At 36.7% G+C, this 16,893-nt stretch overlaps 1 pseudogene across 1 annotated transcript in view; it reads left to right on the forward strand.

The window, feature by feature from the left end:
• The first annotated feature begins 10,515 nt into the window (after nt 1-10,515).
• The window catches only part of LOC149557230 (large ribosomal subunit protein uL10z-like), a 42,436-nt pseudogene continuing 36,058 nt past the window's right edge, over nt 10,516-16,893 (forward strand). Inside the window, exons 1-4 of the transcript XR_016364856.1 lie at nt 10,516-11,188; nt 11,283-11,345; nt 11,465-11,536; nt 13,657-13,725. The product of XR_016364856.1 is annotated as a large ribosomal subunit protein uL10z-like (transcript). The remainder of the gene's footprint in view (nt 11,189-11,282; nt 11,346-11,464; nt 11,537-13,656; nt 13,726-16,893) is intronic.

Genomic DNA, 16,893 nt, shown 5'->3' on the forward strand with positions numbered 1-16,893 from the left:
CAGGGGGATGTACCATATCAATTTTTGGGAGAGGAATCCTAAGTTTCTCATCTATATTCAAAACAACTTCTTCCAGACCCACACACCAAACTGGATTAAAAATGTTAAATCGAAGTCTGATCATTGCCCACTTTTCTACTTTGGCTCTAGCTAGACAACCTATGAATGCCCCTATAATGTCACTATTAGTTCTCTAAGAGAAATTGTAGTTGAAAATACCTTCTCTTAAGACACGACTCTCAACAATCCTAGTCATGTCATCCACCGGGTTTAACAGTTGATTCCATCTCTTTGGTTTCACATTGCCTCAAAATGCCATGGTCCACACCTCCAAGGCATGGAATAAATTGATATTAGTTTCCATATCAGGGCTGAAGCTAGCTCAGATTGAAAGAGAAGGGAATAATTATGAGTAGCATACTGGCAATCTTCAAGTGAAGGATCTAGAAGAACCTTAATTTTTGACATCATTAGCTAATGCCACCTACATGGAGCCGAATCGTGATGATACATGATGGTGCCTAGTGTCAAGAGATGATGGGTAAAATAGGGATGGAATTATGAAAAACACATCATAGAGAATGATTAGCTCTATTGATAAATAATCGAATAAAAGTGCTCGCATAATAATTTGCTAATCTTCACTCCTATTTGAGAGAGTTGTTATTTTAAATTATAAGCACCTTTTATATTCTTATTTAAAATTATATTTTAAATCTATCCATTTTTTAAAAGATCCTTACTAATTATTCTTCGACTTCTCCTATGTTTGCTGCATGGAATGAAGTTACAAGTTTAAATAAGAAGATATGCATGTGAGTGTGTGAGTGAGTGTGTGTGTGTGTTTGTGTGTGATTTAAGTATTTTTATACTATAGTATGTGGATTTACTAGTGATGGATATGTTATATTATTTGTATCCTTATTACCTAAGTTGTTCTTCAGGGCTAATTTAGTTGACTTTTCTAGTTATATTTAAAATTGCTATTTGTTTTCTGATTAGTTTGCTTACGATTAAATATTAAGAAATTTTATATGTACCAAGGATTCTTGTTAAGACTATTAATCATTATAGATTAAAATATTTTTGCCATCAACACCCTTATTTGCTAGCTAATTTGCCTTTTTATTACCTTCTTGGAAAATATAGAGAATTTGAATATCTACAAAGTGGTCCATAATATTAATTACTTCTTCCAGTTTTGAGTTTAAGACCCAATTAGGCGTCGTCCTTTTCCTAATGGAATTTAGGACAATCTGTGAATCTCCTTCAATAATAATCTTTGATAAACCTAAATTTAGGCAAATTTGGAGACCTTCTTGTAGGGCTTCTAGTTCAGCAAGGTTGTTAGTTGTTGGTTCTATGGATTTAGCCCTTTTAACAATCCACTTACCCAACTCATTATTAATAATACATTCAATTCCAATAGAACCAAGATTGCCTCTTGAGGCTCCGTAAAAATTTAACTTGGTCCACCCAATTGGTGGAGAGATCCATCTACAATTCTCTCTCACCTTTTTATTCTTCTTTTTATAAATAAGTGGAGGATTAATAAGGTTTTTCTAGTTCTTTTTCATTAACTCATCCCATATTGAGAATGATCCTTCCTCTTTCTGGGTTTTCCTTAGGTAAGCATTTATAGTCTCAACTATACATGCCTTAATTTTTGTAATAATCTCATCTGTCTGCATATCCTGGTCACGAAATATTCTCCTGTTGCTTTCTTTCCATACCTCCCACATGAGGATAGATGGGCAAATATTCCATATTTTACTATATATACCTTTACTATTATCTGTTGGCCAGCCCTTAAGGAAATCAACTAGGGATTTCGACATGGAGGCGGTCTAGCCCAACATATGTTTGAGTCATTCCCAACAATATTGTGTATATGAACATCTATATAAGATGTGATCAACATCTTCACTGTCTTGCCTACAAAGCACACATTTTGATGGTCCCTCAATACCTGACTTACGGAGTTTGTCAATAGTTAGGATCCTATTCTGAAATCCCAGCCATAAAAAGAAACCTGCCTTTTGCAGACAAGATGAATCCCAATACAGTTTAAGTGGGATATTCACTTCTTCCCATCTTTGGGAATGATTGATAACCCTATATCCATTTTTAACACTATACTACCATCTTTTGATGTTGCCCAAATGAGATTGTCATTTCTCTCTAATTTCTTTATTTTCCTTTTCTGGATTTTTTTTTATACCTTTTTTACTGTTGGTTCCACGTCTATATTCTCCACAAATTTCCATACCCAACTTGTGATTCCATTAATATTTTTTTTAGTTTTATAATCACTAACCTTGCACCCCTAGTGTTTAACTAATTGCTCTTTGATGCTCTCTAGGATCCCCATGCTATCTACTGAGGGGTACCCGTCCTACGAATCCTCCCAGAATAAGGTTTCATCACCCTTTCCAACATCTCATGTGAGATTTTTACTAATAAGGGCTTGACTTTTAACTATAAAGTTCCAGCTTTCGGATCCTTTAGGGAGGGACCTCATTCTAAAGATGGAATAGAGATCAACTGCATTAAGGTATTTGTTATACATGATTTTAGCCCATTTATGTTCCCTTTCTACAAAAAGACGCCAAGTAAGTTTAGTCCCTAATGCTTCATTTTGCCAACTTAAGTTTTTTTACACCAAAACCTCCTAATTCCTTTGATTTACATACATTATCCCATTTTATGAAGCTTCTAAGTTTTGCCTGGAACTTCTTATTGATATGTTTAAGTTTATATAAAATAAAATCACACATTTAATAGGAAAATATAATTTCAAAATTTAACATGTACTAAAATTTTGCATATGGAAGAAACAATTCTTTCTTCCCAAAAAAACATTCTTTAATATTTTTTATTATTTTATTATGTGCACAATTTTTTTTTTTTTGTTGATCAGTAAACAACCATAGCCTTCTAATGTATTATATTAATAAATTTAAAGAAATATAAGGGTTTCTCCATTCTGGCGGGCACTGGTAGGAAAGAACAGAGTAAGAAAACCTCTAGTCTAACCCAGGACCGAAGCCCTATATTATACATCAATAAAAGGGGCATACCCCATTTTATAAAAATCAGACATTATGTCAAGGTGATTACATCATAGTATGCTAAAAATTGATCTTTAAACCATTTGGGCTCTGGATGTTGCATAAAGAAAGTCTTGATCTCTTATAAGACATCACAAAGTAAACAACAAGTGGTGTTAAAAGCTAGTAAACCATGATTAAATATAATAATTTGTGTTAGTGTTTCACGGAATCTAAAGGGAGCAAAATCCATCATATAGCTGATAATCTTAAGATCATGAGATTCAAAGAGTAAATTATAACTAGATTATTGAATGATCAAGGGAACAAACACGAATAATCCATAATTATAAGTGCATTCCACTCTGCAAAGTCAATATGAATAAACGAAGGAAAGATGTCAAGAACTATATGTGGCAAAAAAATGATCTAGAAAGAGACACTTGCAATCGAAGGAAAACCCAAATTGAAAAACTGAGATGATATCCACATGCCAAAATCACAGAGACCATAAGTCAAATCATGAAGTAACAAGTCACTATCTTTATCTATTCTGCTAACAGTATTTACATATCAAAATTGTATATCGGGTAATTTTGGGCAGATAAGAGGACTGCTTAAAAAATGCAGCCTTACTACAAACTTGTTGAGCAAGAAACTATAACTAGAAAGTAGTCAGTGAGAAGTAAATAATCAATACCTATATGTAAGTATTATGCCCTGTATTTAACTAGGTCAAAATAATACTACTAAAATGACCCAGAATTAAAACTAAGTACGTCAATACTGTTTCTTAAAAACCATGATAATCTTTGGAACCTCATGTAGATTTGTGGCCTTTGAACCCAGAGGAAACTTGTAGGCCATCCTACCTCTGCTTGATTTATCATAATTTGGAATACAGAATTCCACATTGTCCAAATCAGAGAGATCTGCATCTGAGTGAATGTATGCATCAAAGGCCCACAAATAATTTAGGAGTCAGTCTCTACCAAGGTCCTCAATTATTCCTCTCCATCTTAGTAGGAAGTAATGCTTCCTTCCATCTTCGGTCACTCTTTGAAGAATTGAATGTTGTCCTTGATTACCAAATGCAGTCACCTTGGGCTTTTAGCTAGCTCTGGACTATCCAATTCGTATTCCATGTATGCTTCAAGAAGGGGGATTTGTAGCCTTTCATTAATGTTAGCTACCACTATCTCAAGCCCTAGCAACCAACAGGGGTTGAAAAGGTTGTAGCTTAGCCTAATAATGTCCCATTTCTCCACCCCTGCCCTAGCAAGGCAGCCTACCCAAAGCCCTATAATATCACTATTTGTCCTCCGTGAATACTCATAATTGAAAACCCCCTCACCCAACACTCTGCTAACTACAATTTGGCTCATATCATTTATTGGCCAAAATAACCTATTCCATCTTTCTTGCTTAATAGGATTGCAGAAGGCCATAGTGTAGTTTTCGAAAGCATGATATAGGTAGATATTTGTATCCATGGAGAAACAAAGTTACAAACCAAGGGCTACAATGAGAATTAATGCTTCCGAGCTGAAACCACTAATTATAGATTTTAGGAGGAAAAATCTAGAATCAAAATGATGACAAGGACACCCTAATGGGTTCGAAAATATCACTCGATATCATAATTAAGCAAATTTTCATACATGAAAGAAAGATATGGATCATAATTTGGTACAAGGCCTGATTTAATGATAATTTAAATCTTGAAATTGGAATAAGTTAGGTAAGAGAATAAACAACTAAGATGAAAATAATCCTATTATTTTTTGGGTATATATTAATAAGTTTTCTCCATTGGTACCTTTATTAGCTAAGTTATCGGCTTCCTTGTTACCTTCTTTGTAGATATTTGAGAATCTTACTTCTTCAAATTTTCCTAATAGTTTGAGGATTGTTTCTAATCTAGAATTTAAGATCTAGTTTGGCATCGCCCTTTCTTGAGAGCGTTTAATGTGATTTGAGAATCCCCTTCGATCATGATCTTTTTAATGCTAAGGCTATTGCATATTTTTTTCACGATCTTTTTAATGCTAAGGCTATTGCATATTTTTATACCTTCTTCTACTGCTTCAAGTTTTGCTACATTATTGGTAGTTATTTCCAGTGATTTAGATTTTTTTGCTAACCAGTTTCCTAATTCATCCCTAATAATACATCCTATACCTGCCTTACCTAGATTACCTCTGGATGCCCCATCGAAATTTAGTTTCTTCCATCCTAGCAGTGGGGGTTCCCATTTACAAGCTTGTTTGGCTAGATTATTTTTCTTTTTATAGTATAAAGTAGGATTAATGAGAAGAGGCCATAATTTTTTAATCTCTGCATCCCATTCTGTAAGTGATCCTTCTTCTCTTGGTCTCTTCCTAAGATAACTATTCATAACTTCCGTAATAGCTACTCCAATCTTTGTCAAGAGAGGTTGCACCTAAAGATCTTGATTTTGAAAAATACATCAATTTCTTTCTTTCCAGATCTCCCAGGTTAGAATTGCTAGGGATATATTCCAAAGTTTCCCATATACTTTATTAAGAGGGTCTTTAGGCCAACCCATTAGATGATCTATCCATTTACCTACAAGAGAGGCAGTCCAATTAAGTTTGTATTGGAGCCACCTCCAACATTCTTGAGTGTATTTACATCAGTATAGGAGGTGTTCTATAGTTTCTTCACTTTCTTTGCATAATATGCATCTTGATGGTCCCTCAAGACCCATTTTAAAAATTCTATTTGTTGTTAGTATTCTCATTTGCATGGCTGCCCAAAGAAACATACTTGCTTTGGGGAGTCCTGCTGAATCCCAACATAAATTTATTGGGAGGGTACTAGCTTCCCATCTTTGGGAATTTGTAATCAATCTGTACCCTTCTTTGACTTTATAAGTCCCATCCTTAGAGGCTGCCCAAATTAGTTTGTCCTCCCTATCTTTGATTGAAATTGGGCAACTTTTTAGAATGTTTTCAAGTCTCTCTTGATCTACCTAGTTGAGTCCACAATTAGAGAGGGTTTTCCATTTCCACATCTTTCTTGATTTAGAGTAGTTTTCCTCTATATAATCTTTCACTTTTGACCCCCATATTGCCTTAAGGTGAGCCGAAGCTTCTAGGGTGATGTCTGAACAGTTTAAGGGTGGATGTTCATTCCATGAGTCCTCCCAAAGCAGAGCTACATCGCCTTTCCCTATATCCCAAGTGAGGTATTTGGATATTAGGTTATGATAATTAATAATGAAGTTTCATCCTGCAAAACCTTTAGCGGGTTCTCTAATTCTAAATAAAGAGGTACTATCTGACGGGTTAAGATATTTGTTAAAGAAGATTTAGGCCCATTTCCTATCCCTTTCTTGGTATAATCTCCAAACATGTTTAGCTCCTAATGCTTCTTTCTGCCATTCTAGATTTTTGATTCCTAGGCACCCAACTTCTTTGGGTTTGCAAATATTGCCCCAACTGATAAGAGCTTCCTTCTTCTTATCCTCTAATCTGTTCTAGAAGAAATCTCACAACTTCTTTTCAATTTTTAGGTTTATGTTTTTAGGTAATTGAGTATAAGAGAGCTGATAGGCGGGAATTGCTGGTAAGATTGCTTTGATTTTAATGGTTCTCCCAGCCTTGGTCAGCCATCTTCCTTTCCAAGATTCAATTTGGTTATCAATTTTCCCTAGTATATGCTCCCATCCTGGGTTGGATTTGCTGCCTTTGTCTAGGAATATTCCAAAATATTTAAATGTTAAAGTACCCTTTTTGAATCCTAATTTGTTGCAAATATGATCTTCTCTTTCCTCAGGTGTATTTAAGAATAAATTTTTTGATTTCTCAGCATTAATTCTTTGGCCTGATGCTTTAGTGTATGTCTCTAAAATATGTTGCATATGTTCTGCCTCATTCAAAGTGCTGATTCTAGCAAAAATTGTGTCATTAACAAATTGTTGATGGGTCGTGTTTTCTACATCATTGGTTACTTTAACTCCTTTAATTTTGTTTTCTACTTGCGCAGATTTGAGTGCTCTTCCAAATGATTTTGCCATAATGATGAATAGAAATGGCGATATCGGGTCTCCTTATCGGATCCCCCTAGAGGTGTTAAAGAATCCTTCTTGAGTACTGTTAATGAGGAGAAATTTTTGGGGTAGATATACATTGGTAGAAGATGTTTATCCACTATTTAGAGAAGCCAAAGGCTTCTAGAGTTTTACAGAGGAATCTCCAGTCTACTTTATCATAAGCTTTTTGGATGTCTAGTTTTAATAGCATGCATGCTTCATTCTTTTTAATTGTAGAGTGGATAGTTTCTTGTATGACTGAAATCCCATCTAAGATGGATCTACTAGGGACAAAACCAGTTTGTTCGAGTTTTTTTAGATGGTTAGCTAAAATTTTCGAGAACACTTTATAAATAGTATTACAAAGTGCGATTGGTCTAAAGTCCCCTAGTTCTTTACGTTCATTTTTTTTGGGGATACGAGTAAGAAAAGTATGATTGATTTCTGTTAAAAGGGATCCTCCATTTCTAGAGACTTCCAGAGTTTATTATGTGCACAATTATTGAAGTACATGTACAAAAGTAAAATCTAATAAACTTATAATTTTAAAAATAAAAAATAAAAATTGTTTGAATTGATATAATAAATTTTAATTTTATGAATTTAGTTTCAAACTTTTATTTTAAAAATTAAATATATTAAAGAACAAAAAAATTCAATTGAAAAAACTGAAGTAAAATGAATCTAGTTTTTTAATAAAAATAATATTAAAAAACGTATTATAAAATAAAACAAATAATTGAAACTAAACAATATTAGCATTTCTTCATTAATAATAATAACAATAACACTTACATGTCAAAATATAAAATATAATATAATTTTTGTTATTGATTTAAAAAAAAACTTGATATTACATAACATCTCATATAAATCTCACGTCATTTTTTTTTAATAGAAATTTTGAAATACTAAAAAAACATTGCACTACAGCCAAACAAGGACGCATAGATCTAGTTCTTGCCGATATTGCATCTTAGTTGAAGGTTATGTTCAAAGGATGAAAAATGTATGCAATCTAGCTATATAGAATGTTCAATCGCGAAAAAAAATAGTTCTCTTTTATTTCTTTTTTTAAGACTTTTACTTATCTTAATTTTTAATTCTTGTAATAAAAAAAAAAGAATCTTTATGAGATATTATTTATTAAACTAAATCATATAAAATAAGAGCTATAATGTAAGCTTTAGTAGTACCTTAAAGTAAGAGATTTTTATTCTATGTATAGAATGTTAAATATACACACTCATTTAAATTAAAATAATCTAATAATATGATATAAATATAATATCAATAATTATCATATAACTATGTATGATTATAATTATTTATAATTTTCAATAATTTGAATTTTGTATAGGTCTAAAAACCTTAATGTATTTTTAAAAATTCTTTATTTTGAGTGAAAATAGTAGCAAGAGTATTTTTCAATTAAACTAATTAGTTCAACTAAATTAAAATCTATGATTGATCACAAAATAGTATTTTAATATAAAATTAAGATTTCAATTAAAATTGATTATAATATGTGACATGAACAATCAATCCAAAATAAAATAAGCACTGTCTTAAATGGTTTAAATAGATTACATTATATTTAGTTACCTAATAAAATATAAATATAAATACAATTGAGAAAAGAAATATTTTAATTTTATTTCTTCGAAATATTACCTATTGATGGATCATGTAGTGTGATCCGAAACGTTGATGAAATAAACAAACACAATCTAATCCAGAAAACTCAGTACTTTACAAATGGATTGTGGAAATCTGTTACTGTTAATATTACCTATTGTCAAACAAATTTATTCCATTTTATTGAGTTGTTGAATCCTATAGTATACCACCGTAAGGAACTAATAAATACGCATGGGCTCACGGGGCTGGATTTTATGCTTATGCCCAGGTTAAGCCTTCTCCTTGAGAATCTCCAAACCACGCGCGGCACTGGCGATCCCTACTTCTGATCCACCATAAGATGCGACCATTTTCGTTCACCCAGACTACGCCTCCCTGTCTTCATCAAATGCCCACGCATCTGACTGCCTAAACATACACTCCCGCGGAATAGAAGCGCATGCCGAACCATCCTACTCCTGGTTCTCTGCCTTAGGTGCTCCACGCACGCATCCTCGAGCCTCTGGCTCTACCCCTGTTCAACCTCAACGCTGAACCCCGACTTAGCCCTTTTGATATCTTCGCCTCGGCGACTCCCATAAGCCCACCTTACTCCGACATCGGCCACATAGGTGATCTCAACTCCCACGAGTCTCTTGACCACATCATGATCCTCTATGATCATCTTGCCACTCTTGAGAATGCACCGAGCTCCCAGAGCTCCTCATGCTCAACTCGCTTGACTCCCTGAGTCCAACGCTGCACCACTGCAACCTTGCATCGAGAACCTCCTAGATTCCCTTGCTGAACACTGCATCCACACTGGCTGACTTGGACCCCCAAGAGTTCTCCCTAGCTCATGTATATGCTTCCAAAGCATACTCAACACCATCTTGACATCTCTCTGAACCTTCTAGCTCAACACGCATACACCCAGTGCATACTCGATACCTCCACGGTACCTAACTGAACTTCTTGGCTCATACGCACACCTCCAAGGTGTACTCGGCATCCTTATGGCACCTCTCTGAACTTACTAGAGTCCTCCAGTCCAATCCTTAACATGAACATGCCTCCACGGCACTCCATCCCTCGTTGGTCTCCCTAGCTCCCCACAGAGCCCACGGAAGCCCAACCCTTGCTCCCCACGGAACAACCGTCAACCTTAGCCAACTCTGGATCCCCACCATGAGCCCCAACTGCTTCGACACCCCAGTCTATGTCTACATGCCTTTGTTGGTGACCCTCAAGTCCTCGTACACCCGGTGCACTCAAACCAACCTCCTCATGCATCCACGCCGTCTCATGCTCAATCCACGGATCCCTTTGCGTTGCACAACCTACTTGAGTTCCACACCTTAGCTCCATGATCCGCCCACCCTGTGGGACGCTGGCCGGTTGGACCAACTCGGTGAACACTCCATAGCTTCACCTCTGAACCACTTCCACCCATCTGCTTCACTCGTTTCACTCATGCAGCACAAGCCTTGGTTCCTGTCTTCCACCTTCAACTGTCCAAGACTCCATTCTTGGCATCCACTGAAAGACACACTTGCCATCCCTCCGATGCGCAAGTCACCCAGCTTTCCCAAGCTTCACACGGTCAACCTTCGGCCTCTCGACTCCTGCTGTGCCACTATGATTGCCTGCTGAAGAGCATTCTGGCATGCCCTGCACCCAACTCGTCCCCACACACTGCAAATCAACTCGGCCACCAACACTTGCCTACCGATTCACTTCCAGACCCTTGTGCTATGCCTAGTACTAGCACAACCTTCCTCAGATCATAACCCAAATTTCTTCAAGCCACAATCTTACGCCAAACTGCCCCTGGCAGCTCCCAAATCCACTTTCCCAAGTCATCACCTTCAACCTTGGCTTTGCAACCGGTCTTCAACTGTGCCATTCTGACTGACTGCTGGCCAACCCTCGGCATGCCCTGCATCCACTCGTCCCCAACACATCAACTCAGAAATCCCTCACATCCAACCACCAATACACTCACCAATACACTTCCAGAACTTGCCAAAGGTGAGTTCGAGGAGAGGAAACAAGCCCAAAGAAAACATTGAAATCTAATTGGTGCATTTAAATGCTAACGGAATCAAATGAGAACAATAGTTACCTGAGGAAGGCAGAAACGGAAGAGTTTCATGGCCCTCTCATCATCGTTCAGAAGTGAAAAACAGGGTGACCAGGCCTACTATAGTTGGTTCTTCTTGTTATTGTTAGCAGCTCGCATCTTCTGATGCATTCGAACTATTTCGTTGGTTAACAGTTGTGCTCTCTTGGCGTATCTCCACTAGGGTCGGCAGCGTATCAGTCGAAGCGCCAATGCCAAGCGGGACGCTTTACTTGCGTTAACTCGCTCGTGCCGCGGCTCAAGCGAGCTCTGTAAGTGAGCATCTCAGCTTCAAAGGCGAAGATGCTTAGGATTGGACAGGCTGTGCGCATGGCACCGGTAAGCTAACACATAGCTCATGATTATTAGATTTCATTAGAGAATTTTCAATGGTTTTTGGCAGTTTTGTAAACAATTCACACTGGATTTGCAGGTGGCCCTGGGTGTCAGGAGGGCCAGTCCGGTGCCGCGCCATTTTTCAGTGGCCTTGAATTATGTAAACGAACACTCAAAACATTCTTTTCAGTTTTTTATTTATAAATTAAAAATTTGAGTGGTTTCAATTCGTTGTTTGGGATGATTATAATCATTTGTATGATGCGATCACCTTTACAGCATTTGGATTTTCAGCTTCAAAACCCCAATTTGCCATGGGATTTTACCGAGCTTATTAACAAGCAGCAGCAGGTAACGTTTTATTTGATGCCCCAATGCGTTAGATTAGCAGCATTTTTATATGGATGTATATTTAATGAAGATGTCATTTCTTTGGCTTTTCAATTTTGTATCTCTTTATCCGTTTTAACTTGGCCTGCTGGGGAAGACATTTGTATTCCATATAGAGGTCATGTATTGGAATCCGTGAGAGGGTCGTTATATAGGTGAACACAGTTAAGCTACGCAGAACAAAATAATCGCCGTGGAATGCTTGTATAAGTTCGTCTTTGGCGGTTACTAGCGTTCACTTAAAGTACCTATCATTCACCCTTTTAGAAACAGTTGGTGGGAGTTCAAAGACTTAGGAGAGAGCCCCTCATCCTATATTCTGATGAGCGTCCCGCAGATATTCCCAAAATGCCGTGGTACAATGACATGTCATGATGACACTTTAGCTCAGAAGAACCCAAAGAATGCGGAAACATAAAAAATATAACCTGTAATGTGCTAAGTAAATTATTCAGAGTCGTGTGAGATTGCAAAGGAGTACTTGGGACATGTCACGGAGGAGTAGAGACAAGGATTGAGCCAACAAAGATTAGCCCACCCAAAAATAGCCAAAGCCTTGATGTGATTCAATAAAAAATTATTGAAGGTACTGTATGTTATTTGTGGAAGTTCATGAAGTCATTACCTTCATTTATATGCCATTATCTACATTTCTGAGTGCTGCAATATGTATTTTCAGAACCAAAATATTTGTGTGCTTGGGAAATGTAACTTATTATATTTGCTTCTGTTCAATATGGAAACTGTGTATGGAATGACCATAGCGTTCTTCGAATTACTGCTGTTCCATGCCACACTACTCCAGTTTCATAATACTATTGAGAACTTTTCAGATTGATTTTCTCTCACAACAGACATACTGTGTAAATATTGGCCATTTCTTGGTTTATGACTAGAGACATTTCTTCTCGCTGTTTTCTAGGTTTTTGAGTGCATTGCAAAGATGAATGGTAACTTGCAAGATAAAATGAAAACAAACAGAAAAGCTTTAAAACAGTCAATATAAGCAAGCACTATTTGACAAAATTACCCAGTTTGGAAAAGTGAAAATTTGGGCAAAGATTACATAGAGGATCTTACAATAGTTATAATATTAACCAACAGAATGGATAAGTTTGTAAGCATCAGACCTGATTTCCAACTCAGAATTGATCCCAAGTAACAGGCTTCAATATGCCCAATACAACAATAGTTAATACGATTTTACAGCCACTGATATTATGAGATTTTTTTCCAGTTTTACATCTATAAACAAATCGCCTACAGAATTCAAACAAAATTTCACTACAAATTGCCAGTCCAAGATTTTACATATTTCATCAACAAATGAAGGCATAGGCCCAACACCACATCTCCAAGCACTCCAGCAGATCATATTAACTTTCTAGGACAAATGAAATGTCACACACCCAATACTACTGTCTAAACTCCATGATCTAACTGTAATAAAAAACTTCTATGCCATGGCTCTCCCTTCTCCCCCCAAGCGTCATTGTATTAAACAATATATCTGCCTTCTTGTTTGCAACATATAAGAAGTGGTAAAAGGAGGTTAAATATAACAAAGTTTAGAATAATCTGTATGGTAAAGCCATCATCAATAAGGGTGTTAGAAAGTGAAGCTGAAATGGGAGTTTTCACAAAAGACAATTACAAGTTATAAATTTATATGCTGCCTCCACTCAGTTATTTTCTGCACTAATTAGACTCTACTATCTCTTGCTGGATGTTCCTTACATAATTTCCCAGTCAACAAATCATGCTTTGTAAACAGCTTGACTGGACACAGAAATTTTGAGGGAACACTAATATTAAATATATAACTCACACCATGACACCTACAATCCACTATCCCTTGCTGGATGACAACACATCTTTAATAAAAATTAATTGGTCAATGTTTTGGGGTATGTATTCTGCTTGAGCTAGCAATCCTGCTTCGTAACATAATTTTACTTTTGATACTCATTGATTTGGTCAGTTATGGACATTCATATAACAATAAATTTGTTTTGATTATGCTGTTGTAGTTTTTGTTTTTAATTGTCTTCATTAGTTAACTCTAGGTTTGTTGTGAGCAGAAGCGGAGATTTACATCAGAGGTAGTTAATGCGAATGATAACCATGGAGAAGACAAAAAGGAAATGCGGGTATCTTCTTATCCTTGCAGAGGCAATTTTTTTGAGAGAAAACTAATATCAGACCAATATCATGCCAACTTTTGTATACATATTCTACTAGAGATGTCTTTGGGGTAGAAGGCCTTAGTTTCTATACAAGATTTCAACATTTGGAGTGTATCTTTAGTATTCTAGGAAAATGAATACAGGGTAGGAGGAATTTATTATGAATTCAACTGGTTTCTTTTTTCGGTTATGGTTGCAAAGTTCTCTTGTATGTCTATGAATTTGTTTTGTTCAACCTCTCTTATTACTAGTATTGTCTTCTGCCTGTCAATGGTTAAGTTGCCCTTGCACTCTTTTTTTAATAGGCTCACTCGTAAATTGTAGCATTTTTTGCTTCACAAATGTTTGTCGGCTCCCAGTTATGTTTATTAAATTATAAACTATGTAGTTTCTTGCATTTACTTGATCCATTTGTGCTTTTTTTACGAGTTTTGTATGTGGCAAGTTTGCATGAACTTAAAACAAAAAAAAGGTTTGCATGAACTTATTGGTAGTCATTTGAAGAGTAACTTACATGCTCAGGCTCCAAATACTTGTGATTAGTTGAAGTTTTACCTTTTTCATTGCTTGTGATGGTTCTGCACATTTCTTAATCCTTAATTTTTTGTTCATGTTACTGCAGAGGGCCATTTTCTTCATGTTTTCAATTATCACTATACAAACTTATTTTTTGTGCACTACGCACCTGAGTCTACCTATCACTCATTTTCTGAAATACTCCAGGCCTTTTCCTTGATTTTTTCATGTTTTCTGTTTTTGTGCTTTCTACCATTACAAAACTGTTGTGTTTGGTGCAATATGTGCCTTGAGTCCACATTTCACTCTTTTGTTGAAATACTCTAGGCTATCAAAGAAGTAAGAGATATTCTACATTCAATAGACACAGATGAAGAATCGAGTGCAGGGGTTAGGGTTTAGGCAACACTAGAACTTCTGTTACAATGGCCATTCTGGGACTGCATGGCTGTTTAATCATAGGGCACAACAGCAGTTTAACACAAGGTTTAACTGGGATAACAAAGGAAAAATGACGGAAGTGTGGAGATGGAGTATAGGGCAGGACTTTCACTATAAGAGATTCAACCAGAGCTGCAGAAGGGCAGCGAAGTGATTTCAGCTTTGGGAGAAAGGATTTCAATGCATTAGGGGTAGGGGAAGGTTTTGATTTTGGGAAGATCAAAAAAAAATTCAAACCTATAGCACAACCACAGGAGCAGAATCAACTGGTAAGTCCTCAAAGCAATAATTTTCTATTATAGCGTCTATTGATAACAAAGAGTGGAGTGAATCCATTAGATATCTTAAAGACCATGTCTTTATGGTGAAATAGGGGGGATATGGCCTACTTAGGCTAAGATTAAAGATGGGTATGCAAAAACCCTAGGGCAAGGGTCTCAAGTAAAATCTCTATCGAATGGCTTTCATTTGGTGATCTGTTCTGTTGTAAGTGATAAGGAACATGCTTTCAACAATGGTTTGTTCTTTATTGATTGCAGGTGTCTGTTTGCAGTTGACTGGTGCTCCAACTTCAATCCACAAAAGGTGAAGGTGGATGAAATTCCAATATGGTTTAAACTGCCGGTTCTCATACATGGATCCTGCTCATATGAAATGCTTAAGAACAAGATGGAGGATTTGTCTTTGGAAGTCCTGTCCTGCTCTAGATTTGTGAATTACCAGGATAATCTAGGATTGGAATGGGAAAATCTTTAGAAAGATGAAATAGATACACTCTTTGCAATGGTAAATGCAACTGCGGTTGGAACTCCTTGGAGCTAGGGACCCCTGAAGAAGATGAAAATCATCTTACGGTTCAAATGGGTGTGGATGACCAACACAAGATTCCAAAGGTTGTGGGTGATAGTGGGCCTCTACCTCTGTCCACACCTCTAGAAACAGCTCAAGCTAATATCCACACTTCAAAATCCAAAGTAGTATTTAGACAAGAGGCAATGGGAAGTGATTCAAATCGGTCAGTTGATCCAATAGCTGAGAATGATTTAAATCATGGTGGATTGGATACAAGTAGCCTCATTCTGGAAGACTCCGATAGGCCTTCACTGATTAATCAGCCAGAATAGGGTTTCAAGGATATCCCTATTTCACCCATTAGAAGTTTGGATATATCCTTTGTAGTTGTCAAGGACAGTAGCAGGGAACTTGAATTTGATTTGAAGGAAGCATGTTTGGATGATTTGGAAGATTAGGATGTTCTTGAGCTGTAGAATATCTTAGATGTCTTTGAGAATAGGGCAGTAGAGCAAACACAAGTCACAGTCAGTAAAACAAATGTAGAAGAAAAAAGAAGTGTGGTCCTAGATTCAATCAAGTCAAGTTGGCGATGGTTGAGCTGCAAACCAAACAAAACTCTTGAGATTGGGAAGGGGTATGCCCTTTTCTGTGCATCATGAAGCTCCTTACATTGAATGTCAGGGGCTGCAATGCCTCTGACAAAGCTTGCTTGATCAAACGTTGTCTGGATTAAGTGAGGCCAGATCTGATGCTCTTGCAAGAAACAAAGCTTATTAAAGGGGAGGATGTGGGTAGTTTTAGGTGTAAATTTGTGAGATGGAGATGTTGTTTGTCAGAGGTCTCAGGTGCTTTGGGGGGATTGGGCATTTTATGGAATGATGGGACAATAGAAGCCACTCCGAAGGGGCAAGAATATGTTGGCAGTGATCACAAATTGCTTCTAAGCAACCTTTTGCAAATATTCATGTAATTAATCTCTATGGCCTGACCAACTTGGCCCAAAAAAGAACTATATGGCAAGTTCTTACCAACATTACCTGGACAAATCAGAATGAGTTGTTTATTCTAGTGGGTGATTTTAATGCCATATTAAGTCCAGTGGAAAAGAAAGGCGGTGAAGGATGGGCAGGACAGAGTCAACTGGACCTTGCTAACTTCTGCACTAACAATGGTTTAATAGAGACTGAAATGAGAAACAAACTATTCACATTGACAAATAGGTCCAGTGGTTTCCGTTATATCGCTGAAAAGTTAGACAGATTTCTCCTGGCCGGGGATTGGGGAGCCTCAGTCTGAGTTTGTTTTGCAGAAATTCTACCTATTATGGGTTCTAATCAATGTCCAATCTGTTTGAGAGTGCACACGTGTTCAACTCTTGAG

The sequence above is a fragment of the Cupressus sempervirens genome, chromosome 5 (genome assembly GCF_028749045.1).
Source record: "Cupressus sempervirens isolate cs-2001-9-10 chromosome 5, ASM2874904v1, whole genome shotgun sequence".
NCBI lineage: Eukaryota > Viridiplantae > Streptophyta > Pinopsida > Cupressales > Cupressaceae > Cupressus > Cupressus sempervirens.